Here is a 26,554-nt window from a genome sequence, read left to right on the forward strand (position 1 = left end):
ATCCCTGAGCCCAGAGCCAGGAGTCAGCCTGGAGCACCGCCAAGTGGGCCCAAAAAGCACAACAAAACTCTCTTCCTTTTATTTTCTTTTTTTTAAGAATCTAGTTGGAGACCAGAGAGAAAGTACAGGGGTAAGAGGGATGCTTTGGTTCAGTCCCCAGCACCATGTGGTCCCTGCCCAAAGCTCTCGGGCACCGTCTCCCCGTCTGGCCCCAAGTCACCAGGAGGACGGACGCCCAGGGACTGTGGGCACTGCCTGGAAGGAATGCCACCTCTTACTGTGAGATCATCGTTTTCACATGAAATTATCACTGGTCGAAGTATTACAGATTACTAAGAATGATAAAGAACATGTGAAAATCTGGAAAAAAATAAATCATATTTAAATTAAAACATTTGTGTAAACAGTTAAGTACAAAATGACACTTTAAAACACTACAGAGCATTTTTGTTAAATTATATCCGCATTTCCAATGAGGCATATCTGAAATGGCTATATCCCACGTTTTTGTTTTTGTTTTCTGGGTCCCACCCGACGATGCTGAGCGGTCATTCCTGTGTTCAGGAATCACTCTGGCAGTGTTCAGGGGCGCGTCTGGGCCCCCGGGGACTGAATCCTGGTTAGCAGCATGCAAGGCAAGCACCCTCTTATAGCTCTGGCCCATAATCCCACATTCTTCGATTTAAAAAATTACTGGCAATATCTCTCTTTGCTTTCCCAGTACAAGTTTTTCTTATTTTGCCAGAGACTGCCCATCTAAAGCCATACTTACATGGAAAGAAGCACTTCTCACTCGATCTCGGCGCCTCTGGAACCCTCCCACCAGGCGGCTGGGCCCCTCGGCCGCGCCAAGTCCCACTAAGCCCTGGCTGTGCTGACGCGGCGCCTTCGCCAGCTTAACCACTAAGACTGGCCCTGCTGAGGGCCCCACATCTGCCCACTGGCCTACACCCGCCGGGGCTCAGGAAACCCTTCCATACTCCACAGCTCGCACAACACACTGGGGGCGTCCCGGGCCTCTCTGAGAACACCTCTCACCAATACCGTCACTCGGGGGGCCAACGGCAACTCCACCTGCGCTTTCATCTTTTACATTCCAGTCTGTGTGTGGGGCGTTCCTGACGGCACACGACCTCTCCTGGAAGCTTCAGGGATCCTGGTTGGCCACGTGAAGGCCAGCGCCCTGCCTACGGCAGCATCGCTCTGACTCCTCTACCGGTTTTATAAAATGTCATTCCCAGGCCCATGTCAGTCCCGATTCAGGCCAATGCTGCCAGAGAGGAGACCCCAGCACTGCATGGGCCTCGGCAAGGTGACAGTGCTCCGCTCACCCTGCCACACACACATCCCCCCTAAAATTAGCCAGAGCCAAGCCTAGGGCGCCCTCGTTCTCCCACACTCCATCCCCGCGGGCTCCAAGCCCACCTAGCCAGCCACCCTGCACCTCAGGCACCAGCGATCACGTGGTAAACGAGAGCCTGAACTGGCTACACCGCCCGCAGGGCCGGCAGCAGACAGTGGGGAGGGCGCTGGCCTTGCACTGTCCCCAGAATTTCACCTGAGTGATCTCTGAGCGCCAGGAGTAAGCCCAGGGGTGGCCCAAAACCAAAAACAAACAAACAACCCACCCCCCCCATAAAAGACAGGAAACCTAAAACATAAATTTAAAAGTATAGAAAAGGTTTACATTATTTGAAAACACCTATGTCTAGTTAATTGATTAGGTTGTACATATTTTAACATTCTGCCCTCACGATCTACTCTCTAAAGTTTTTCCTTCTGATACAGTTTTTGTTTTATTTTGGTGTTCGGGCCACACCCAGTGGTACACAGAACTCACTACTGAGAAGCCTGGGAACGTTATTAGTGCCTGAGATTGAGTCCAGCCCACAATACACGTATTTTTTTGTTTTGGGGTGCCACCCAGCGATGCTCAGGGGTCACTCCTGGCTCTGTCCTCAGGAATTACTTCTGGCGGTTTGGCGGGACCATCTGGGATGCGGGGGATCGAACCCAGGTCAGCAGCATGTAAGGCAAGTACCCTACTGGCTGTACTATCTCTCTTGCCCACAATACAATTTCAAATGAGAAGTGAAGTCCCTTAGTTAAGCAGTCTTCAGCTGGATAAGGAGGGTAAGAGTCCACTTTGTACAGCATGAATCCTGTTCCATTTTTTCTCCTTTTTCTTTATAACTCTGCAGACAAGCAAGGAAGTGCTCTACCACCTTAATTTCCTTATTTCTATGTATGTGGCATGTGATCTAATACCTAGGGATAGAGCCCAGGGTCTCACACATGCTGCTCATCCCTTGCCCATATCTCTGCCCTGAACTGAACATATTTTGACAGGCACACACATCTCTGAAACCTCACCACAATTACGGTCAATAAGTGAAACTACAGAGAGAACACTGGTGTGAATGTGCACTTTGCATGCAAGAGGGCTGGGTTTGACCCCTGGCACGGCATGGCCCCAAACACTCCAGGGAACAACCCGAGTACGGGCCATGAGGAGGCACAAGCCACTGGGTGCGGCCCCCAAAGAAAATAAACATGAAAATATCCATCATCCACGTGATATTCCCACTGCAAGGCTCCTCAGGGCCCCTAGGTCCACCCTCCACTGAGATCTGCTTTCCTACACTCTTGTCATTTTCTGGAACATTCTAAGTCCTTTCCTACTGATGCGCACGTGGCCGTGACCCTAAGGCGCCGGCTCCCCACCTGAGGGTGGGCAGACATAGTCCCCCAGGCCCAAGTCATTCTGCCGAGGTCTCATGTGGCTAAACCAGTGCTGCATACCCTCGAGGAAGTGCCTATCCAAGACGCGCTGTACAAAAACGGAAGGCAGAGTTCTATGTCCTGGAATAGTTATCTGAAAGACGTGAATCCCCTACCCCCACCCTGTCTTCATCACAGAACAACCAGTGGATGCGGGGAGACTGGGACTTTCATTCCCCACTGAAGGGAACGTGAACCAGTCCAATCTTCAAAAAACCTGGAACTGTGCGCCCATCTGACCCAGTAATTCCACTTCTTGGAGTGTACTCCTAAGGGTCTAAAGGCACAATGCAGAAAAGCCCTCTGCACTCTGTGTTCACTGCAGCCAGAACCTGGACACAACCCAAGTGCCCAAGAAGAGACGGCTGGATAAAGGAACCGTGGTACATATACACAGTGGACTATCACTCAGCTAGAAGGAAAGATGGAATCACGCAATTCTGGCCCTCCATGGATGGATCTGGAGAGTATCACGCTTAAGGAAGTCAGTCAGAGGGAGAGAGAGCAACACAGAAGGATCCCTCTCACATTCAGGATACGAAGTGGGAGAACAAAAGCCCGAAGGCAAGGGAAACAATGAACACCAGAAGTGGCCTTGGTCAGGAAGTAGGCGACAGAGCAACAGGGCAGTAAAAGGCGCTAAAGGTAAAAGGCACTAAAACATCACGCATGAAACCTACCGGAGCCAGTTCTGTAAGCCACAGCACTGAATACCTATTTAAACAGAAAGCTCATCACAGAGGCAGGCAAGCGGGTGGGAGGATAACAGGGCCACCCACAGGCAGAGGGAGTGGACGGTGGGGAAGGGACTGCTGCTGAACACCAACTCCGTAGTTCACAGTGGCTAAATTAAAAAAAAAAAAATTAGGTTCAATGTAAAATGCTTGCCATTTTAGGCCCGGCAAACTTAGGAATTCTCGCCTAACTCAAGTCTCCTGGGTCTGTTCTCCCTGAGGCTTCCTGGCCTCTCTGTCAGTGCTGGCAATCCCGCCTCCCCGAGCCCTGTCAAAGCACCTGACTCATTCTGTTGAGCTGACTCGATTTGTTGTTCAGATTTTGGGGTCACACCCAGAGTGACCCCAAGTGTGGGGCTCGTGGGAGCCACTGGAGTGCCGGAAGGCCCTGTCCCCTGCCCAGTCTCTCAGACGAAGCTCACTTGCATCTAAAACAATTCCACAAGCACAGAGAATAGCAAGAGTGCCTCCGCCTCACCCCTCCCTGTTGCTGTGGCCGGCCACAGGGATGAAGCTGTTAGTCTACAGCAGTGCTGGGGCCAACTCAGGACCTCACACATACATGTCCCTGCCAATAATAACATGTTGGAATGTTTTTCTAAGTCACTGACCTTATCTTTTTACATTTTCTATAGATATTCCACGTAAGATTTAGCGGGGGGGAGGGGGAGCTCTGCTGATTTGAAATGTGTAGAACAGTTGGAGAAATTCTTTTCCAACTGTTTTCCGCTCAAACCATAATCCCCTGGATCTTCATCCTTGCTGAAGATGGCTTCATCCTTAAAAAAAAAATTAAAAAAAAAAAAAAAGGCAACTTGGCCAGGCCAGGCTGTAACTCAGTGGGAAAGCACGTGGTCGGCCTGGTGAGGCCAGGCATCTGATCTGCAGCACCATAAAAAGCAAAGTATGAAAAATTAAATGTACTTGGAGTCATAGAGGTAGTACAGGAAATAAAGTGCTCGCCCTGCATGCAGCCTAACCAAGTTCATCTCCCGCCGCCCCATGCGGTTTCCCCAACACAGGACAAGAGGAAGCCCTGAGCACCACTAGGGGTGGTCGAAAAGACAAAGCAAAACACAAACCAAACAGAAATTTAAATATACCTTAAAGACTAAATCAGAATCATACAACAAAATTACCTTTAATCAGAAGTGCTTCTGGTCTGGTCTCCACTACATGTAAAATAGTCTGCAAAAGAAAGAGAACAGGCTCATCTGCACTGCACGCGGGCGGACACAGCTCCACACTCAGACCAGGCCCATCCGCACTGCACGCGGGCAGACACAGCTCCACACTCAGACCAGGCCCATCCGCACTGCACGCGGGCGGACACAGCTCCACACTCAGACCAGGCCCATTCGCACTGCACGCGGGCGGACACAGCTCCACACTCAGACCAGGCCCATCCGCACTGCACGCGGGCGGACACAGCTCCACACTCAGACCAGGCCCATCCGCACTGCACGCGGGCGGACACAGCTCCACACTCAGACCAGGCCCATCCGCACTGCACGTGGGCGGACACAGCTCCACACTCAGACCAGGCCCATCCGCACTGCACGCGGGCGGACACAGCTCCACACTCAGACCGAACAGGCCCATCCGCACTGCACGCGGGCGGACACAGCTCCACACTCAGAACAGGCCCATCCGCACTGCACACGGGCGGACACAGCTCCATTCAGAACAGGCCCATCCGCACTGCACACAGGCGGACACAGCTCCACACTCAGAACAGGCCCATCCGCACTGCACGCGGGCGGACACAGCTCCACAATCAGACCAGGCCCATCCGCACTGCACGAGGGCGGACACAGCTCCACACACTCAGCCCAAGTCTTCCCCAAAAGCATTTGCTGCCCAGAATCACTTAGGACTTATTATCAGCTTAGAATGAGGTTCTCAGTGAGAGAGAAGGGAAAGTATCTTTCTCAATTTCTTTAAAAAATCCTTATAGGCACCAAGTGATGCACAGGAGGGGGGCGCTGGACTTCCCTGTGGCGGTCAGCCTGGGCTCAATCCCCAACACCCCACACAGTCCCCCAAGTCCCGTCAGAAGTGATTCTTGAGTACAGAGCCAGGAGTTATCCCTGAGCATCCCTGGGTGTGCCCCCCACCGCCATTCCTCCAAAAAAATGTCCTTAGAGGGTCTGGGAAGTGAGCGCTGGGCAAGCGTCCCGCTGGCTGTAACCCAGACTGCTGCCCAGGGCATGGCCTCAGGGGTCTCCGCCACTCGGCTGCAGCAGGAACTGGGCTGCAGCCTGATTCCTGGTACAGCCCCTCGGGCCAGTCTCTACCACGGCAAGATCAAACACAGCAGGTTCCACGCTCCCCTCCCCAATGCAGTCAGCACCAGTACGTTCAATACCAGATTTCTTCAGAAATATCTGCTGCTCTTCCGCCGAAGCAGAGTTTCAGACACTTACAGACATTTTGGTAACCTCCCTGGAAAACCGCTATGAAGGGCAAGAAAACAGTTCCGGAGGGCGCCTGCACCCAAAATGGTCCCCAAGCCCCAAATACAGTGAGGTGTGGACCCAAATCTAAAAATAATCCCTTTAGGGTAAGAGAGAGCACAGTGGACATGGCACTTTCCCTCCACACTGCCAAGCCGGGTTCAGTCCCCAACACCCCTAGGCTCCTCAGAGCCCTACCAGGAGTGACCCCTGAGCCCATCTGGGCAAACCCCACCCCACCATCATCTGGGGGTGATTCATGGTTCCTCAGCCTACTGATGAACCCACTAGCTTGTCCATGGACTCAGTCTGGCAGCAGGAGAGGAATTGGCCAACGACAATGTCCTCAGCTGAACTGCAAATTCTAAGGTATTTATTTAACAAAATATTTTTATTTTTGATTTATACTGCTTATGTTATAAGGAAGCGCATATTTTTCTGGCAATAAGTGAGTGTGGAAGAAAACAGTTTGGTGATTCCTCAAAAAGTTAAAATTTTGCAGGGCTGGAGAGGTGGTAGGCCAGTAGGGCGCTTCCCTCGCACATAGCCAAGCTGGCTTAGACCCCTGGAAGCCAGAGGGTCCCGGAGCCCCACCAGGAGTGATCTCTGGAAGCCCCGAGTACTGCCAGAAACAGTAACAAGGAGAGAGCGGGGAAGGTGCTCGCCTTGCTTGGGCCCAGCCCATTCCTCCCCTGAGACCCACCAGGAGCCCTGGGCACTGGAGGGGGAAAAAAGAGGGTGTCTGGAGCAATGAGCTGTGGGGGGCGGTGAGCCCGCCCCTTTATAATATGACACAGTGACTTTCTACTATCTGGGACCTGGCACCACATACTGTTCCCCCAGCCCCCCAGGACTGGTCCGTGAGCACAAAGCCAAGAGTAAGTCCTGCACTGCTGGGAGTGACCCCAAACCCAAAAGGGGTGCTCACACCTCCCAACCCATCAGCGTCCCCCGTGCCCACCCACAGCTGGGCTTCTGAAACCCCCTGGCGGGAAAGGAGGGCTTCTGCTAAAGGAAAGGGAACTCCGGAACCACTTCCCAGGGCCAGCAGCTCCGGGGCGCCAGCACCGGGCAGAGCCACACACCGCGCAGCAGCAGAGCGAACCGGGCCGGCCAGCGGGCTCATCACCCCAGAGGGCCCCCGATCCTTGCCAGCTCTAATTCCTGGGCACCCCCGCCCCGTGTGGCCCCAAACACAAGCAAAATTCAACACACAGCACACAACAACAACACTTTTTTAAAAAAACCGAAAGGGGGCCAGAGGTAGTACAGGTCAGACGCCTTCCGGGGGACCGTCCACAGGGGTCACTCCTGAGCATGGTCAGGAATAAGTCCTGGGCAACACCAGGCGGGACAAATCCCGCCCTGAACAACTTGAATTACAAAAAAAAAAAACACGACATCTCACCGGCATTCTTTAGAAATATTAGGGAGTATTTCCAAAAGCAAGACATTCTAGGAGGTGGCCAAACGCTCTCTCAAAGTCAGTGCCCCAGGGGGGGTGAACCCACGGCCAGCACCCCGGCCTGTCTAAACCCTTAACGGACACAAGGCGGAGGGGGGAGGGGGAGCCACGTGGTGAAGCACATGCCCAGAGGGTTCCAAGCCCACCCCAGAAACCTCACTGGAGCCGCCTGGTCCCCAAGACCCCACCCAGGGCCCTATTCAAAGATGGCATTTTGGAGAAAGCAGAAGAAATTTAGTTAAGTTTTGTAAGTCCCTCTTCTGTAAAAATTTACTTTTATTTTTAACTAATGTTTTGGGCATATTGGATATGCCAAAAACAGTAACAATAAGTCTCTCAATGAGACGTTACTGGTGCCCGCTCGAACAAATCGATGAGCAACGGGATGACAATGATAGAATATTTTGGGAGTGGGACTCAGCCCAGGGCCTGACATAAGGAAGTCTCTGCGGGCCGAGCGGTCTTCCTGGCCCCGAGACCTTCTCAAATCAGAGTCCCAGCTACTTCACCCCAGTACGTAAGCTTGTATTTTTGTTACTCATGGGGTTCTAATTGTTTTGGGGCCACACCCGGCGGTGTTAGGGGGTGGGTGGTATTTGGGGTCATATCTACGGCTGCTCAGGGGCTGTTCTCGGGAGTGCCGGAGGAACGGGACCAGGGGCAGGGCCAGCGCACCGACAGTGCAGTCACCTCCTGCACCACTCAGCTCTCCGCCCCTCAGCTTTCCCGTTAATCTACCTTAACTGCTTGGGAGCTAACAAGAGGAAAAACATTCCCAGGCCTTACGAGAGCCAAGATCTGGAAACAAGTGCCCATAATAGCGCCCTCTCTGCCCACCATGGAACACTGCTCAGATGTGCGAGAAGATGACTGCGAGGGGACTCAGGACAGGGACAAAGGCCTGGCCGGCAGGTGTGACAATACTCAGCCCTTAAGCACTGAGCCAGGACTCAGTCCTCAGCAGCGCCAGTGTAAGAGCCCCCAGCCCACCCCCAGTGCACGACCAACAACTCCTCCAAAAGGGGCCAGAGCAATAGTGCAGCAGGTAGGCTACTTGCTTTGCATCAAGCCTGGGTTTGATCCCCAGCACACCGTATGGTTCCCCAGGCTTGCTAGGAGGGATCCCTGAGCACAAAACTAGATGTGACCCAAACAGCAAAAGAGGGAAAAAACAATCATTGGCAGCACAAAAGTTTGTAAGTCTGTAACTGTACCTCACAGTGATTCATTGAAACATAAAAAAATTAAAAATAAATACTTTAGGGGCTGGAGCGATAGCACAGCGGGTAAGGCATTTGCCTTGCACGCGGCCGACCCGGGTTTGATTCCCAGCATCCCATATGGTCCCCTGAGCACTGCCAGGAGTAATTCCTGAGTGCAGAGCCAGGAGTAACCTCTGTGCATCGCCAGGTGTGACCCAAAAAGCAAAAAAATTAAATAAATAAATAAATAAATAAATAATAAATACTTTAAAAAAAATTGGAAAAGAACAATGAAAACCCCCAGTTCACTGCTGCATAGAAGGAATCGGTGGGGTCAAGTTGAGCAAAGTGAGTCAAAGAGAAAAGGACAAAAGCCAGATGATCCCGCGACCTGCTGAGAGACGCAAGTCTGGGACAGGTGAGCCGAGAGTGAGGTGGGAGGGACCTCGGCACCTGTGGAACTGCACTTCCTGAGCACTGGCAAAAACAGTGTTGCAAATCCTGAGGGCCAGAGATAGTGCCCGAGTTAAGGCACCTGCCTTGCACAGTCAACCCTGGTTCAATCCCTGGCACCACTATGGTCCCCGAATACTGCCAGGGGTCGATTCTGAGCACAGATCCAGAAATTGACCCTAAGCACCATCAGGTGTGGCCGCAAACCTCTAATTTTTTTTCAAAACTTACAAGCCACTGCTGGGTGTCCCAGAGCCTCGGCCCCAGGCTGAGACGCCAGGCCTCTCAGGTGGGGCTGGACACACAAGGGCCAGGCTCCCAGCCCCTGGAGTGCACGCGGCCTCACCACCACTCCCGATTTCGCAGTGCTGACAGCCCAGCAGGAGCACAGCAGAACAGAAGGGAAGGCTGTGTGGGGGCCCTCGAAGGGCAGCTCAGCACATCCCGGGACAACAGCTTCAGCAACACCATCTGAGATACACACTATGAAAAGCAAGATGAAGTAAGTCATTTTCAGGCTGCTAAGGGGGCAGGCTTGGGGGAGGGGTGGGGAGTGGGGACACCGGTGGTGAGACTACTGTTAGAACACTGAGCACTTAAGACAACTACATTAGGGGAGCTGGAGCGACAGCACAGCGGGTAGGGCATTTGCCTTGAACATGGCCGACCCGGGTTCGATTCCCAGCATCCCATATGGTCCCCTGAGCACTGCCAGGAGTCATTCCTGAGTGCAGAGCCAGGAGTAATCCCTGAGCATCGCTGGGTGTGACCCAAAAAACAAACAAACAACAAAACAAAAAAACGCCAACTAAATCATGGTGTTTAATAAAACATAAAATTTCATCTTAAAAATAATTTAAAGTACAGAGCTGAGGGGCCAGGAGCTGACTCACCTGACTACGTGCATAGCTTTGCGTGTGTGGCTTTGCGTGTAGGAGGAGGCCTGGGTTCAATTCCCAGCACCCTAAGACCTCTGGGGCACTGCCAGGAGCAACCCTTAAGCACTAAGTAAGGAGTAAGCCCTGAGCACTGCTGGATGTGGCCCAAATCCCCCAGCTCATCCACAAAGGATGTCAAAGGAAAAAGGAAAAAACTGAAATGAAAAAAAAATTTTTTTTGCCTTCTGGGTCACACCCCGCGATGCTTAGTGGTTATTCTTGGCTCTGCGCTCAGAATGACTTCTGGCGGTGCTCGGAAGACCATATGGGATGCCAGAGATCGAACCCAGGTCAGCCACGTGTAAGGCAAGCGCCCTACCCACTGTACTATCACTCCAGCGTAGCTCAAGTGATTTCCAACCCACCACAAATGTGTGCTAGGCACTCACTCCAGACCGGATACCGTCACTAAGGGCTTCACAGGCAGCATCTGATTAAGCCGCAGGAACCCAACGCAATTATCCTGTCTCGCAACTGTGAGCCGACAGAACTGCAGCAGAGATGCCTGAGAGCAACCGGAGGCCGGTGACTAGCCTGGGCCAGACGGGGGTCAGGAGCAGCCTGACTCAGCCAGGGTGCAAAGGAGTGATCCCTGCCATTCTCACTGAGTCGCATTCATCTTACTATGGAGCCACAGGGGGTGGGGGATACAGTGCTGGTGACCAAAGCCAAGCTGGCATCCTTGAGCCACGTTCCCAGCCCGACTCTCATTTTAGAATCATGAGTCTGTATTTTAAAAGAAAAGCAAGAGCAGTTACTAGAATGTTCCTTTGCACCGATGCATCCGGCAGGAGACACCCCCAACCTCAGAGAGGACCAGCGCCAGGTGCCACCCGCCTCTTGAGCACGCTCCCCTGTCAAGGGGTGAGAAGGTTGGGGGCAACAGGGGTGTCTGCTCAGCTTCCCCCTCTTACTGCTCCCCCAAACCTCGGGCAGGCAGCCAGCTCAAGAAGACCAAATGAGCCCCAGCACCAAACAACGTGCCCTGAAACACGCGAGTGGGGAATGCATTTGCAAGCTCTGGACAGGGACATGGGGAGCGGCCGCCCAGAGGGAAAGGGTGTGGGCACTCTCCCTTACCAGGCTGTTCTCCCTGCCCAGGCCCCTCTACACGCCAGTCCTTCTCAAACGCTGCTCTGGTGTGTGTGTGGGGGGGGTAGATTTGGTATTCTTTCTGTCAATTAAGAGCTTCAGTTGCTTTGTCTCCTGCCATCAAGTGACTGAAATGAAAGCACAGAGACACAGAACCACACCGACACGAAGCACCTGTGGCCTGGCTGTGACCTCCTGGTTCTAGGCCCCACCTAGTCTGCCACTGTGGCTCCCTGCCGTGGCTTCGGGCCTTTCCTTCCGAGACCACCAGCCGCCCTCTCCCTCATTCAGCGTTCTGAAGGACGGCTCTGACATCTGACTCCTCCGCGCCGCATCTTTAAATAGGCCTCCCACGGAAGGAGAGCGAACTTTCCGCCGACCTAATTGAAGCCCTTTCCCTTCCCCACCAGCATCCCAGAACTCCCCCATGGCAGTTCTGCAGGAGTGAAGAAGCCCCAGCAGGTGCGCCTGAGGCTCTCCAGAGCCTGGGGTGCTGTCTGTCTGTCTGTCTGTCTGTCTGTCGGGGTTGGCACCGTACTGCTATTCTCTCACAGAAATCCTAGAAACATGAAGTGGCTCCTGCCTAGAAGAATCAGGCTATATTAAGAAGCTGAGTATCACCCCACAGTCAAGACAAGGGACACGTGAGCCGGGACACAGCACAGCACACAGGGTGCTCGCCTTGCATCTCAGTGACCCAGTTTCAATCCCTGGCATGACACAGGGTCCTGAGCACAACCAGGAGTCATCCCTGAGCCCAACCGATGTGGCCAGAAGACAAAAGGGAAAGGACCTATCTCTTCACACACACACCCCCCCGGCCCTCACAGCCATGGTCTGACTCCCGCAGCTGCTCTCACTCCCACACCTCAGTCCCAAGTAGCGCCCGGGAGGCCCAGAAGCCAGAGCCCCACACAGCAGGCGGCCCCGAGCTGCAAGAGCTGCTCTGACATCCTCGGCCATGTGGGGCCGCCAGACTGGCACGCCGTGCCCCGTGCCAGTTGAGGTCTGCCTGAAGGACACAGGCACACGGGCACACACCTCCACTCAACTCCACAGCAGCGCGGGGACAAGCTCCTGGAGCACTTCACGGACGAGGGGCAAAGCTTAGCATTGTACCACCAAGCCCTGCGTTCAACCCCAGCCCCTATCACAAACAAACCTTGGTGTTTTTAAGCAAATAGATTCAGAAAATGAGGATGGGGACGATGGGAGGGGCCCAAAAGGAGAAATTATGCACCCAAGCCAACTCCAAAATGGAGTGTCTTCCCCCCCCAAAAAAAAAACTTTTTAAAAAAGGGGGGTTGGGGGGCTGGAGCAATAGCACAGCGGGTAAGGCGTTTGCCTTGCACACGCCCAACCCGGGTTCAATCCCTGGCACCACTATGGTCTTACCAGCCGTGCCAGGAGTGATCCCTGAGCAGAGCCAGGAGTAAGTCCTAGCACAGCTAACTGTTCCAGAGATCAGTACGGCACGGAAGACACTTCCTGAGCATCTGGTCGACCCAAGTTCAGCTCCCAGGGCTGAAGAGATAGTACAGTGGGTAGGGAGTTTGCCTTGCATGCGGCTGACCCAGCTTCAATCCCCGGCACTCCATGTGGTTCCCCCAAGCACCACCAGGTGCGATCCCTGAGCACAGAGCCAGGAGTCGTCCCTGAACACAGTAAAATGGCTGGGAATCTGGTTCATATCTGGGAACCACCCTTTCCAGGTGCCAATCAAGTCTGTGCCAGGCACTGGCAGGCAGACACGGATGGAGGCTCAGGTACCCCCAGCACTCAGAGGAAGCAATCAGGTGAGAATGGCTGGCAGCAGGGAAGGCCCTGCCTCACACACGGCCAGCACGAGGCCCAGCTGCTCCCACGCATGTCTGGGACAGCACGGGAGTGGACAGACACGAACCCTACTTTCTCCATTCCTGAAAAGACGCGCCCACGGCTCCCCTCTACCCAGCTCAGGAGCTTCCAGAAGCCAAACCTGCGCCTGCGCGGGGGCAGCGCGAGCCTGTGGCCCAGGCTTTCCTTCCTAACCTTGCTGCCGGCAAAGACTCAAGGAAGGTGAAGCTCCTTAATCACTAGGTGCAAACATTCCCCCAGAAGCCTTGGGAATAACAAGGGAAGAGGCAAGGAGGAGAGATCCCACCCACGCGCCTGAGTGACGGCAGAGCCAGAGGCACCGCCCACAGCGGGTGAGGACGCGGTGAGGACGAGCTCCCTGGGCTCCCAGCAGGCAAATGGCCAACCGTGAGCTACCCGAGAGGAGGCCAGTGAGAACAGCTGGACTCGCCGGCGTGGGACAAGTCGCCTCAGTGGCCGCGACCCTGGCTTGAATCCCCGACACCACGTACGGACCCTGGGTATCAGCAGGGTCAGGAATAATGCCGGGCACTCCCAAATACCAGGCCCTGCAGTGCCAAGCCTGGTTCGTTTTCTCTTCCTTTGGGCTCACACCTGGCGATGCTCAGGGCTGACCCCTGGCTCTGCACTCAGGAATCACTCCTGGCGATGCTCAGGGGACCCTAAGGGACGCCGGAGATGGAACCCGGGTCAACTGCGTGCAAAGTCAACGCCCTCCCCGTGGTGCGATGGCTCCAGCCCCTGCAGTGCTTGTTTTTTCCATCCTTTCCTCCACATTTCCCCTTCTCCCGCCATCCTCTCCCTCCCTCCCTTTCTCCATCGTCCTTCCTTCTTCCTTTTCCCGCCCTTATGCTAGGGATCAAATCCACGGCCTCGTAGAGGCAGGGTGAGTACTTTACCACTAAGTCACATCGCTGCACCCCTATTTCTTCAACATGTGGTTTTTCCTCATTTCAATTCGGCCAGTATGATGACATGCCAGGCAACCAGGAACATAAGTTTGGATGGGCCCAGAGCGATAGTACAGTGGGTAGGGTGCTTGTCTTGCACGTGGTTAACTGGGGTTTGATCCCCAGCACCCCATCCGGTTCCCTGAGCACTGCCAGGAGTGATCCCTAAGCAGCACTGGCTGTGACCCAAAAACCAAAAAAGAATTGAAAAATTAAAGCCCAAAATAGCATCAATTCAAGGATAGAAAAGACATTTCAGACCTGCTGAACCTCCGAGGGAGTGTCCATGAACAGGCCATTCCCACACTCTTGACGACGTAAACCTCTCTCCTGCGCAGGCGCAACAGGCCTCAGGGGAGACAGAGGGGCCGGCGGGTGCTGCTCTCTGTCCTCCCCGCCACACTCCACCAGCTGGGCTGGGAAGCACCTCACCGCCCCCCCCCCAGGGATGAATAATGCCCAAAGGCAAGAGAAAGGGGAGCAGGGGGGCTGGAGAGATAGCACAGTGGGTAGGGCATTTGCCTTGCACGCGGCCAACCCGGGTTCGATTCCCAGCATCCCATATGGTCCCCTGAGCACCGCCAAGGGTAATTCCTGAGTGCAGAGCCAGGAGTAACCCCTGTGCATCGCTGGGTGTGACCCAAAAAGCAAAAAAAAAAAAAAAAAAGAGAAAGAAAAGAAAGGGGAGCAGGATGGGGAGGCCTGAAGGTGGAGAGGGCTGCAGGGACACAAGACCGTGGTGAGGGACCCGGGTTGGGACAGTGCACGCCTGAAACTCATCAGGAAGCGCTCAGCCCCGCTCACGGGCTTGCTGTCCCCAGGCCAGTGGCACAGGAGGCAAGGTGCCCCCAGCCCGGGACAGGGTCTCCACCGTGCCCCTGGCTCCTCTCTGCAGGCAGGCAGGTCATGAAAGCACTCCCGACAGCCTGGGGCCACTGCAGCTGAAAAGGGTGAGTCACAAAGTGTCACACACCATCCAAATACATAAATCAAGTAATAACTCAGCTCCCAGAAACAGACGACAAACACAAGCTGCCCCCACACACTCCCAGACACCAAGGCTCCACATCGCATCTCCCTCTCTCTGCCACACCTGCCCACTCCCCAGCCTCGGTACCTGGCAAACTCGGATTCTGGACTGTGACCCCCCAGTCAGTGCCCCGCCCCCGTCTCTTATCTTGCTTCCTCTCTGCTCTCACACTGCCCCAGTTTCCTGCTTTCATGGAACCAGAGAAGACCAAGTTGGGACCAAGGACCCTGGGCCGCAGTGCTGCCAGCGTCGTGCCCCTGCTCTCCCGCCCCCAGAAGCCAGGGCTGTGTTCTGCAGCCGTGCCCAGCGTGGCAGCGATCGAGTCCCACCAGGGCCGCACGTCAGCTCTGGAGCCAGCTCCTCCACTGAGACGCGGCTCCCATCAAAGGCCACTGCAGACACCACCACAGCCAACTGGTCTTTCCTTCAAGCTCCTCAGTTTCTCCCTAGCCGCCGGCAACACCAACGCCAACAGGCCTTCACCCAACTCCATCTCTGTCTGTGGGCCCCAGGCTCCGGGAGACGCGGGAAGCGAGTGTGCGCGGTGGCGTCGGGGGAGGCACAGCCTGCCCTCCCTTCACGCCCTCGAAGACGCAGGCGCGCGGGTTCGCACCAAGATTTCCCAGTTCGTGGTGTCCTTAGCGTCCCGAGGAGTTCCACGGTGCTCCAGGCCAACACAGATACTCGGTTCCCCTTTCCGTCCTCAGTGCTCTGGTGGCCAGCACTCTGGCCCCCCAGCCGGCATGGGGTGTCCAAGGTTCAGCCTAGCATGTTCCCGGAGAAGGGCGTGACCCCGAAAGTACTAGGGGGAGGGGCGGAGAGGGCAAAGAGAAATCATTTGGGTCATTCCTCCCCCTCTGGGAAGCCTGCTCTCCCTCTTGAACACACATCCTTCTTTCTCTCCCTCACACTCCTAAGCAGTACATGCCTTTCCACAAGGAGCATTCGTCATGGGCTGGAGTGTCAGTACAGCGGGCAGGGGAGGGTCCAAGGGCTAGCACACATGGCTGCAGGTGGGGGGTCCCGCCTGGATGCCCCACATGTCCCTGAGCGGAGTCAGGAGGTGGGAGGCAGGGCAGGGTAAGGGGGAATGCCATACGGGGCAGGATCAAACGGCCAGAGTCAGCCTCGTGCAAGGCAAGAGCCTTAACCGCTGTGTTCTCTCCCTGGCCCCTGCCAGCATGACTCTGCAACAGACTGCCGAGTGACCCAACATCTCACTGCACGCCACGTGCTCCCAGTGCCCGAGACGCTGCACCAGCCATGAACTAGCTCCCCTCAACTCCGACACCGTTAGAGTCCTCATCCCGCCTACGGCCGCAGACTCTGATCTCGCTTATATCCAACAGAACAGCATCCCCTCATCTTCCTGTTACAGAGCTCATTCCTAGCGACATTTATTCCAACAGAAGTACTTCGCATGTTGAAGGCCTGGATGATCCCCAGCACCACTGGGACTGACCCCCTAAGCACTGGGCCAGGAGTAACCCCTAAGCACCACTGAGCCCCAGAACTAAACCGAATACTCTGTCATGTAATACAGGAACACTGCATTTGTGTTTACTGACTTTGTTTGGGGGCACGCCCATTGTACTCAGGGCTTACTCTGGGGACCATATGGGATGCAGGGGAGGTGAGGGGGAGCAGGAGGGCCACGGCCAGGAGAGGGGAGCAGGGGTGAGGGCCACAGCCAGGAGAGGGGGAGCAGGGGTGAGGGCCACGGCCAGGAGAGGGGAGAGCACGGGTGAGGGTCACGGCCAGGAGAGGGGGAGCAGGGGGTGAGGGTCATGGTCAGAGAGGGGAGCAGGGGTAAGGGTCACAGCCAGGAGAGGGGAGAGCAGGGGTGAGGGTCACGCCAGGAGAGGGGGAGCAGGGGTGAGGGCCACGGCCAGGAGAGGGGGAGCAGGGGTGACCCACCTGCCTTGCAACTTGCCAACCCCGGTTCAAACCACCATCGCCCCATACAGGCCCCCTCACCCACCAGGAGTGATGCCTGAGCGTGAGCCAGGGTCAACCCTGAGCCCCACCAGTGTGGCCCCCAAACAAAGCAAAAACAATACCAGAAACGAAAGTGAAAAAATGGAAATGGCATTTCCTATTTGCCTACAAACACAAAAACAACTCTTTTGAGGGCCTCAGCTGGCAGTGCTTGCTCAGTGGGGTGCACGGGGCTGGACCCAGGTCTCTGGCCATGCAAAGCAGCCACACGCCCTGAAGCTAGTTCCTACTATAGACTAAATTAGGAAAAAAAGGACAAGTACGAAGCCCTGGTTACATCCCAGCATCTCCCAGCCCCTGGTGACCACCGGGCTGGGCCACGGGCAGACACAGCCTCTCTTCCCTGGCCGTGGGACTCCCACCCATCACCGACTTCTCTGGAGGAAGCTGCTGACTCCGGGCATAGGGGTGTGGCGTGAGGTCACAGGATGGGGCGGGGCGGCACGGCTGCACCTGGCACTGTCCCTGCTTCCTCCCCCATGAGTCTCTGCCATCTCGGAGTCGAGGGAAGAATGGGAGGGAAGATGAGGGGGCGGTAGCGAGAGGAACCTACCTGCCTAATCACAGTCATTCAGCCCCTCATGGTGACCCAGTTCCCCTAGGAATGAGCCTGCTCCGTAACAGGTCAGTAAGGGGCTCCAGCCAGCCACCGGCTGCTCTGTCGTATCTCAGACAAGGGACAAAGCCCAGTCCTTCAGACCTGCCCTGTCTCTGCAAACCTACCATTCTGTGCTTAACAGTCAGGCGAGTTTTTGCTGAAAGCTGACATTAAATATGAAACAAATCAAAATTTATACAAATTCAAACTGCTTTTTACATCACGGCGTTGGGCTGGAGAGTCGCCGAGGACCCAGCAGCACCGTGTCCAGAAACACTGCCACAGTCTCTCCAGAACAGCCAGGTGTGGGGCCCCTGCGCCCCAACTGAAAAACAAGCTGCACAGTCACTGGACAAAGGCCAGAGAATGCCAGAAGCCTCCCTCACCTGTCGCCAGCTGACTGCCTCGGGGGCCTGTTAGCAAACTGCTCCAGGCGCCACACTGCAGCTAACAAGCCCCCAGGGGACTGGGATGCAACCCCAATTAACAGACAGTACAAAGCTCCCCTCACGGAGTGCAGGGCAGTGGGGAGGGAGCGAGCCATGAGCAGAGACAGGAGTAAGCCTGCACACCGCCGGGCGTGGCCCAAGAAAGGGAACAGGGAACAAAGTCCACTCCCTCAACACAGGGCAGCCACTGGGCCCCTCTCTGCCACAGCAACATACCAGCAAGCCGTGGACACGGGCGGCTCCTTCCACACACGGCCCCGAAGCCAGGGGAGTGCGTGACCCCGAGAGCACAGTGTGGGGCCCAAACTGCAAAGGTGCAGTCAGAGTCCCTGGCCCCTACGCCATAAACCTGCCCCACCCCAGCGGCAAGGACTTGGCCCGCGCAGACAGCCCGGTTCAATCTGCAGAACTGGAGTTAGAGCTGAGCCCCACCGGAAGTGAGCCCTCAGCAGGGACAGATGTGCCACCCCTAAGTCAGCGAAGCAAACCTTTAGGGACCGCTGCGGGCCTCTCACCTTCCTCCCAGAGCCTGACGCGGACAACTGCCCTTCAAATCACAGAAACCAACAGAAATACAACCATATTTCTTTTGCATTTCTTTTTTTTTTTTTTTTGGGGGGGGGGTGTGTCCATGCCCAAAGATGCTCAGGGGTTGCTCCTGGCTCTGCACTCAGGAATCAATCCTGGCAGTGCCTGGGGGACCGTATGGGATGTCAGGGTGGAAACCAGGTCGGCTGCGTGTAAGTCAAACACCCTACTGGCTCTACTATAGCCCCGGCCCCAACAGAGCCATTTCCTCCCTTTGTTTTGATGTGTTGGGGCCACACAGCAGTGCACAGGACTCACTCCTGGCTTTGCACTCAGAAACCGTAACTCTTCAGACCATGCGATGTGACTGTGTCCATGTAAGGCAGTTTCACGACCTGAGCACCGCAGGCATCTGGGGCTGGCCGACCTCTTGCTGCCAGACAACACCCTGGGCCATGACCACTACACAGGGCCAGACCAGAGACTGGACACGGCAAAAGCTGATTCATGGCTTCAGGGGCATTCCTGGCTGGCCGCTCACTGATCTCTGCTCCAACCTGACTCCCAGCGGACAGTGAGAAGGGGGCACTAGCAGGAGCCTCTACTTACTTGGACGGAGCCACCCGCAGGGTCGTCAACCACTGCTCTGGGACAGAGCGAGCACAAGGAGAGGGACTCGGCTTGACCCAAGATGAACACGACATGCAGAAACCCTGCAAGGGACCGGAGGAGAGCACAGCGGGAAGGGCATCCGCCTGTATGTGGCCACCCAGGTCGGATCCCCGGCATCCCATATGGTCCCCTGAGCACACCAGGAGGGATTCCTGCGTGCAGAGGGCGTTTGCCTTGCATGCGGCCCACACAGGGTTGATCCCCAATATCCCACATGGCCTCAGAGCACCACCAAGAGTGATTCCTCAACTGCAGAGCCAGAAGGAACCCTGAGCACTGCTAGGTGTGGCCCCAAACAAAACAAACACAAAGCCACAGTACAGCCCGTGGAGCATTTGCCTCGTAAGAAGCGGCTGACCCAGGATGGATCCCAGCGCCACCAGGAGTTAATTCCTGAGTGCAGAGCCAAGAGAAGCCTGAGCATCACCAGGTGGGGCGCCAACCACAAGGAAACAACCCTGTATGTGCCAGATCCTGGTGGGCGGGGGGGACCAGCACTGGGGCTGAGCACCCAGCGGCCAGAGAGGTGGCCCCGAGGGCTGAGCACGTGCCTTGTGAGAGCCGGGGTTCAATACCCCCACAAAAGGAAGCACGCTGAGGAAGGGCCAGGGAGAAGAGCTGGCGGGCTGGGGCACATTTCTCACACTCCAGCCCCAATCAAAAGGTAAATCTCCGGGCAGGATGGTACAGTGGTTTGGGTGGTTGCCTGTCCAGGTTTAGCCCCCAGCACCCTGAGGGTCTCCTGAGCCTGTCAGGAGTGATTCCAGGCCCAGCACACTGCAGGCTCTACATTCCAAGGCCAGGGCTCCATCCCATGGTGACCCCCCACAGACCGACACTGCCCGATGGGATGTGGGCCCCAAACACCACACCACACACACACACACACACACACACACACACACACACCTAATCACTTGTCCCGACTCAGAAATCTCAACAATTTTAGGGCCCAGAGGAGCAAAGCAGGGGCTGAGTAACTGAAGTATATGATCATGAATTAAAATCTCCGAGGCCACACACACAGAGAACAACAATCTAAGGCAGGTATATGCAAGCACCAAAAACAGGGTGCAACCCTGGTGAGCATCGAAGCGAAAGGACATGGCAATACCGCCAACTCTGCCTTCTGGCAAGCACGCGAGCACCACAGCCACCACCAGGAGTAAACCCTGAACACTACAGGAGTGGCAGAGGAAGGAAGGGGTGGGGGGAGGAAGAGGAAGAGAGAGAAGAGTGAGAATGTAGACAGGGAGAAAGGCCACTCTTGACTGAATAAACGCATTGTCCGGCCTCCCGCTCGAGTCAGGCAGAGACTCTACCTGTTTGCTCTAATTCCCTGAAAAACTGTCCACTTCCCTTCAACCCACCAGGTCTTCAGCAGCACCCCCAAAACCACAGCCTTTGAGTGGGTCTTAGGCTAATGGCTCCACAGGCCCCGTCGCTGCTGGGTGATGCCAATGCCAGCAAGGCAAGGACTGAACAATGTTTGAGCATGAGTGGCGGGGGCTGGAGAGAGCCCAAGAGGTTGAGTGCGGCCTCTGCGAGCGGGAGGCCGGACGGCACCACATGGCTCCAGGAGCACAGGGCTGGGAGCAGGCCCTGAGCACCACTGGGTGTGGCCCAGACACAAATCAAAAGCAGGAAGGAGACGACACTCAAGTTGGCACGGACGACCAGGACTCGGGAGCGCACACTGCTCAGGGGAGCTGCCCGAGGACCCAGTGGCAAACAAGAGCTTTCCAGTTTCCATGGCAGAACTGGTGGGCATTTACGGAGCCTATTTTTTGTTTGGTTTTGGTTTTCGAGCAATCCCCAGCGACGCTAAGGAGGTTACTCCAGGCTCTGCACTCAGGAATCACTTCTGGTGGTGACCGGGGATCAAACCCAGGTTGGCCTTGAGCCAGGCAAGTGCCCTCCCCACTGTCCTACTGCTCCAGTCCTGCCTATTTTTTTGTTTAATAAGATGAACACGAGCCAAGATTTCAGGCAAACAATAATCAATTCCTCTTCATCTTGAGAGTTTATTAGAAATCCACTGAACATTCTGGAATGTAAGGAATTAGAGAACATGATCAAGAAAAATGGTTCAACAGCGTAAGTTAGAACAATGTCTTCTGGCCTTTCAGAATTGGCCTCTGATCAAATTACCCTGTGTCTCACGGTATCAGACAAGATTAGAATCCCAAAGCTGACATGGACAGAGTTTGGAATATATAAAGACAAAACTGCCAACTTGTGAAATCTAGGTTTAAAGGTTTAAACTCTTTGGATTAAGTGTAATGAAGCTGAAGAAAACCATGTTAATTTTGTTATGTTAAGGAAACTGTGTTACTCAAATCAGTGGCCCTCTTGAAAACATGTAATACTCAACATATTTTTCAAAATAAAATAGTAAATGGTCGTATTAAAAAAAATAATAAAGGGGCTGGAGCAATAGCACAGTGGGTAGGGCGTTTGTTTGCCTTGCACGTGGCCGACCCGGGTTCGATTCCCAGCATCCCATATGGTCCCCTGAGCACCGCCAGGGGTAATTCCTGAGTGCCAAGCCAGGAGTAACCCCTGTGCATTGCCGGGTGTGATCCAAAAAAAAAAAAAAAAGGAAATAAGGCAGGCTGGAGCGATAGTCCAGGGAATAAGGTGCTTGCCTCGCACGCACCAACCCCAACTGGCTCCCCACACAGCATATGGGTTCCCAACCCTGACCCCTGAGCACTGCCAGGTGTGGCCCAACCGTCTCCTCTCCCACCAACCAAAAGCAGCAACAGAAATAAAGATGCTGGGGCCAGAGCAACTGTCCAGCGGGGAGGGTGCTGGCCTTGCACGCAGCCGACCTGGTCCCACAAGCACGGCCAGGAGTGACCCGAGTGCAGACCTGAGCACCGCTGGGCATGATCCCAAACCAAAACATAAAATATATAAATACAGATGTTGGTGAACAGCTGGAGGGATGGCCCAAGGGCAGCAAGACTGGGATGCAGACCTGGCTCTAAGCCATCCCAAGTCAGGACACTGTGTGACAGAAACAGATGGGGCAGATGGGAGCACCAACAGGGAGCTCTGCATCGAGGGTCGCAGCGGCCAACGGAAGCACCAGGTCAGGGCATGCAGAGCAAGCACAAGAGGAATCTGCAAAGGCGAGCACGGGCCACCGCGCAGCAGGGCGGGCGCCGGCCTTGCACGCACCCCAGATGGAGCCCAGCACCGCTGAGGGTGGCCAGAGGTGGTGGTCAGCGGTGTGCAGTGCTGCCCCTCAACACGTGTACTTTTTCCACGCTGGAGAAGCCGATGTTCTCACATCCTCACCTCTCCCCTCTCATCTAAGTCGAAATGAAAACGATCTTGCTTCAGAAAAAAAAAACAAAACAGAGCTGGCGTTTGTTGGGAAGAGCGCTGAGAAGGGCACATTCTGCACAGGGTCTTACGCCCAACCCCACACCCACCAGAGAAGCCCAGCTCCTTCCCCACGCTGGGCCCTGCGACGCGACCAGACGCCAGGCATTTTGCTAGTGTTTCCTGGGGGCGAGTGTGCTCAGGTGTGCCTCCGGAGGACCACAGCAGGATCAGCTGCAGAGAGCAAGAGCCTGAAGCCTGTACTCTCTCCCAGTGAGGCTCTTCCACAGGACTGGCAGAGGCGGGGCACAAGGACGGTGTGAGCAATGCCAAGGGCAGGGCCAAGAAGCTCTAGGACTGCAGGGGGCGGGAGGGCATCCCCTGAAAACTTCCTACTCACCGAGGGCTGTAAAGGACTGTTTGGAAAAAGGGTCTTCCCGGGTACAACGTGAATTAAGCTCCCAGTGCGTGGGGTGGGAGGAGGCGAGCCCAATGACCGGCCTCAGAAGCAGAGAGGCAGGACGAAGGCACTGAGGCCTGGTCTGCATGGCCAGCAACCACCACAAGGGAGAAAAAGGCAAAGGGGCTGCCCTGTCAGTAGCTGAAATTTCTGTTCTCTTAACTCAGGAGATTGGGGTCGGAGAGATAAGACCGTGGGTAGGACTCCAGAGCTGACCCGCACCCAACCCCTGCCATCCCATACGCTCCCCCAGCACCGCCAGGAGGTGATCCCTGAGCACTGCTGGGTGTCGCCCCAAACTGAAAAGTAGAAAGAACCACTGAGAGTTGCGGCAGCCACACGCCATACCCACAGGAAGAGTTCAGGGCCAGCAAAGGCCCTTGGAAGCTACGGTGGAGACCACCGGGGAGGTGGGACGCGTGGCCTGGGTGTCAGCAGGAAGGAGGCATCATAAGCGAGGGTGGTGATGGCAGCCAACACCTGCGCTCCCACTCAGGCAAGCACGCAGGTGGCGGCGGCTAACAGCAGCTAACACCTGTATGCCTACATCAGGCTAAGCACTCGGGTGACGGCGGTTAACACCTGCGCTCCCACTCGGCGAAGCATGCAGGTGACGGCAGCGGACACCTGCACTCCCACAAGGCAAAGCTCACAGGTGACGGCGACTATCACCTGTGTGCCTACATCAAGCTAAGCACACAGGTGACTGCAGCTAACACCTGTGCTCCCACCCAGGCTAAGCACACAGGTGACTGCAGCTAACACCTGTGCTCCCACCCAGGCTAAGCATGCAGATGACGGCAGCTAACAGCTGTGTGTCTACATTAGGCTAAGCACGCAGGTGATGGTGGCTAACATCTCTGATCCTACTCAGGCAAGCACACAGGTAACAGTGGCTAATACCTGTGCCTACATCAGGCTAGTATGCAGGTGACAGCGCCTAACACCTGTGCTCCGACTCAGGCTAAGCACACAGGTGATGGCTGACACCTGCGCTCCCACTCAGACTAAGCACGCAGGCGAAGGCTGCTAACAGGAGGCTAACACCTGCGCCCCACTCCGGTTAAGCACACAGGTGACAGCGGTTAACACCTGTGCCTACATCAGGCTAAGTACGCAGGTGATGGCAGCAAACTCCTACACTTCCACTCTGGCTAAGTGCACAACAGTTTATCTGATCTGTGTGATCCGATCACACTGAGTCCTCAACTATTCTATGAAAGGAGACAACTGTGATGCCGGTCATGAGGAATCTGCTCGAGGTGTTAAGCTTGAAGAGTTGGCCACAGGGCTAGAGAGACAGTCCAGTGGGGAAGGCAGGGGTCTGATCCAGTTCAGAACTCAGCAGTGCACATGGTCCATGGGTCCCCCCAACACTGCCAGGGTCCCCCCAACACTGCCAGAAGTGACCCCTAAGCAGAGTCAGGAATAAGCACTGAGCAGTGCCAGGAGTGGCCCAAAACAACTGGGGTTGGGGAGATAGCACAGCGGACAGGCCCACGCAGTCACCCATGCTGTCAACCCAAGCTCAAACCCTAACACCCCACAGGGCCCCCCAAACACTGCCAGGAGGACTATCGAGGGCCTTCAGAAGTAGTCCAAATCAAAAAAGAATAAAAGAGGTGGTAGCATAATTATGTTTCTCTTTTTTGTGTTTTCCTGTTGTTTGGTTTTTGTGGAACCATGTTGGGTGCCGGGGATAAAACCTGGGTCAGTCTCGTGCAAGGCAAACTCCCTACCATTGTACTATCTCCCCAGCCCCGAGTCACCTCTTCAGAAGGAAATCCCCATTTCCACCTGAAAGCTCCAACGTTATCACTGCCACCAAAGACATCTGTGGTTTCCCTTTTAGAATCTGGTTCACTGTGTTATGCCCGAGAAAACATCTGCTAACCCCCACCCAGTAGCCATGGAGCCATCTTGTTTTTTCTTTTTTTTTTTCTTTTTTTGGGTCACACCCGGCGATGCACAGGGGTTACTCCTGGTTCTACACTCAGGAATTACTCCTGGCGGTGCTCAGGGAACCATATGGGATGCTGGGATTCGAAGCCGGGTTGGCCGAGTGCAAGGCAAACACCCTACCCGCTGTGCTATCGCTCCAGCCCCCGATGGAGCCATCTTGAAGAGCTGCAAACTAGGTCTGAGTTCACTGCCTGGCACTACAAAATACCCCGAACACTACCAAAAGTGCTCTCTGAGCACTGAATCAGTGAGCAGATCGGTATAGCGCACACTAAAAATTAATGAGCAGGGGTTAGAGTGATAGTACGGCAGGTAGGGCATTTGTCTTGCCAACGAGGGTTTGATCCCAGCACGCCATATGGTCCCTCAAGCCCTGCCAGGAGTTATCCCTGAGCGCAAAGCCAATAAGTTCTGGACACAACTAGGTGGACCCAAACACCAAAATAAATAAGTAAATAATTTGTTAGAAAATCATTATTTTTTCAGGTTTGAAGAACAAGGCGCTTAGGATATCAAAAAGAATTTTGAATCCACTTCTCATATAACCTTGCTGTTCAAACTGGCTTACTTTGTCCCTTTTTTTTGTTTTGAAGATGGCTTGGCAGGTGGATGGGGGGCTTGGGGCCACACCTGGTGTTCAGGGCTTACTCGCAGCTCCGGTTTCTTCACTCAGCATTCACTCCCGACAGAGCTCAGGGGACCATATGTGATGCCAGGAACTGAACCTGGGCAGGCGGGCAAGTGTCCTATGGCTCCAGCTACCATTTGTCCTCTCTGAAGAATGGCTCAGCCTTCAGCAAGTAACCCCATAAATAACCCCCCAGTACTTCCTGCTGCTGTTCTCTGCTCCCTCAGATGTTCTTGTGTCCTGGGACACAGTCGTTTTCTCAGACTACATGGGCAAGGCCTTGAATAAAACAGATCCTTACCACTTCCATCAAGGAACTGGACCGGCCTAGACTTCTTGTCTTAATCCGAGCGCATGGTGGTGAGGGTGGTTCCTAGCCCTGTCCGCTGCCCTCACACGGACACGTGCTGGCTAATCTACCCGTAGTTGCACACACCACATTTCAATGCAATGTCCTGAACGAAAGCCAGAAACACCTGGATGTGACTGTGAAGATGCATCAGCTCTAAGGGGCCCCCAGGAGTCCACAGGGCTGCTTGGAAAACCGAGTGACCGCACTCCCAGGAACCCACTCCCCACCCAGCGATGCCCCTGAAAGGCCCCCAGACTCTGCTGAAGTCACCCCCCCACACACACAGAGCACACACACGCCTGGGGTAGGCTAGACCCAGCAGCAGCACGCAGGAGCTACTCCTGGAGGTGTCTGAGGGACTGTGGTCTAACCCTGGTGCCACCACAGGGCCAGAGAATGCAGTGCAGGGCTCAGGCACTCACTTGCGTCCAGTCTATCTGGGTCTGATCCGTGGCACCACCAGGAGTGATGCCTGAGCACAGAGGTAAGAGTAAGCCCTCACTCTCTCCAGGTGAGGCAAAAATAAAGTAATAGGGCCAGAGTGAAAGTACAGAGGGGAGAAAACTTGCCTTGCAAGTGGCCAACCAGGGTTCAGTTCCCTGCACCACAGACGGTC

At 55.0% G+C, this 26,554-nt stretch overlaps 1 protein-coding gene across 4 annotated transcripts in view; it reads right to left on the reverse strand.

Annotated features, from left to right (window-relative positions):
• Window positions 1-26,554, reverse strand: part of GNB1 (G protein subunit beta 1) — a 49,108-nt gene that overhangs the window by 17,344 nt on the left and 5,210 nt on the right. For 3 of the 4 annotated variants that reach the window (XM_055137818.1, XM_055137817.1, XM_055137815.1), the window contains exon 2: window positions 4,655-4,703. The exons of the other annotated variant lie outside the window; for it this stretch is intronic. The gene's annotated coding sequence lies outside the window, so the exon portion shown is untranslated. The remainder of the gene's footprint in view (window positions 1-4,654; window positions 4,704-26,554) is intronic. 4 annotated transcript variants of the gene reach the window in all.

Source organism: Sorex araneus, chromosome 5, assembly GCF_027595985.1.
Source record: "Sorex araneus isolate mSorAra2 chromosome 5, mSorAra2.pri, whole genome shotgun sequence".
Lineage (NCBI taxonomy): Eukaryota > Metazoa > Chordata > Mammalia > Eulipotyphla > Soricidae > Sorex > Sorex araneus.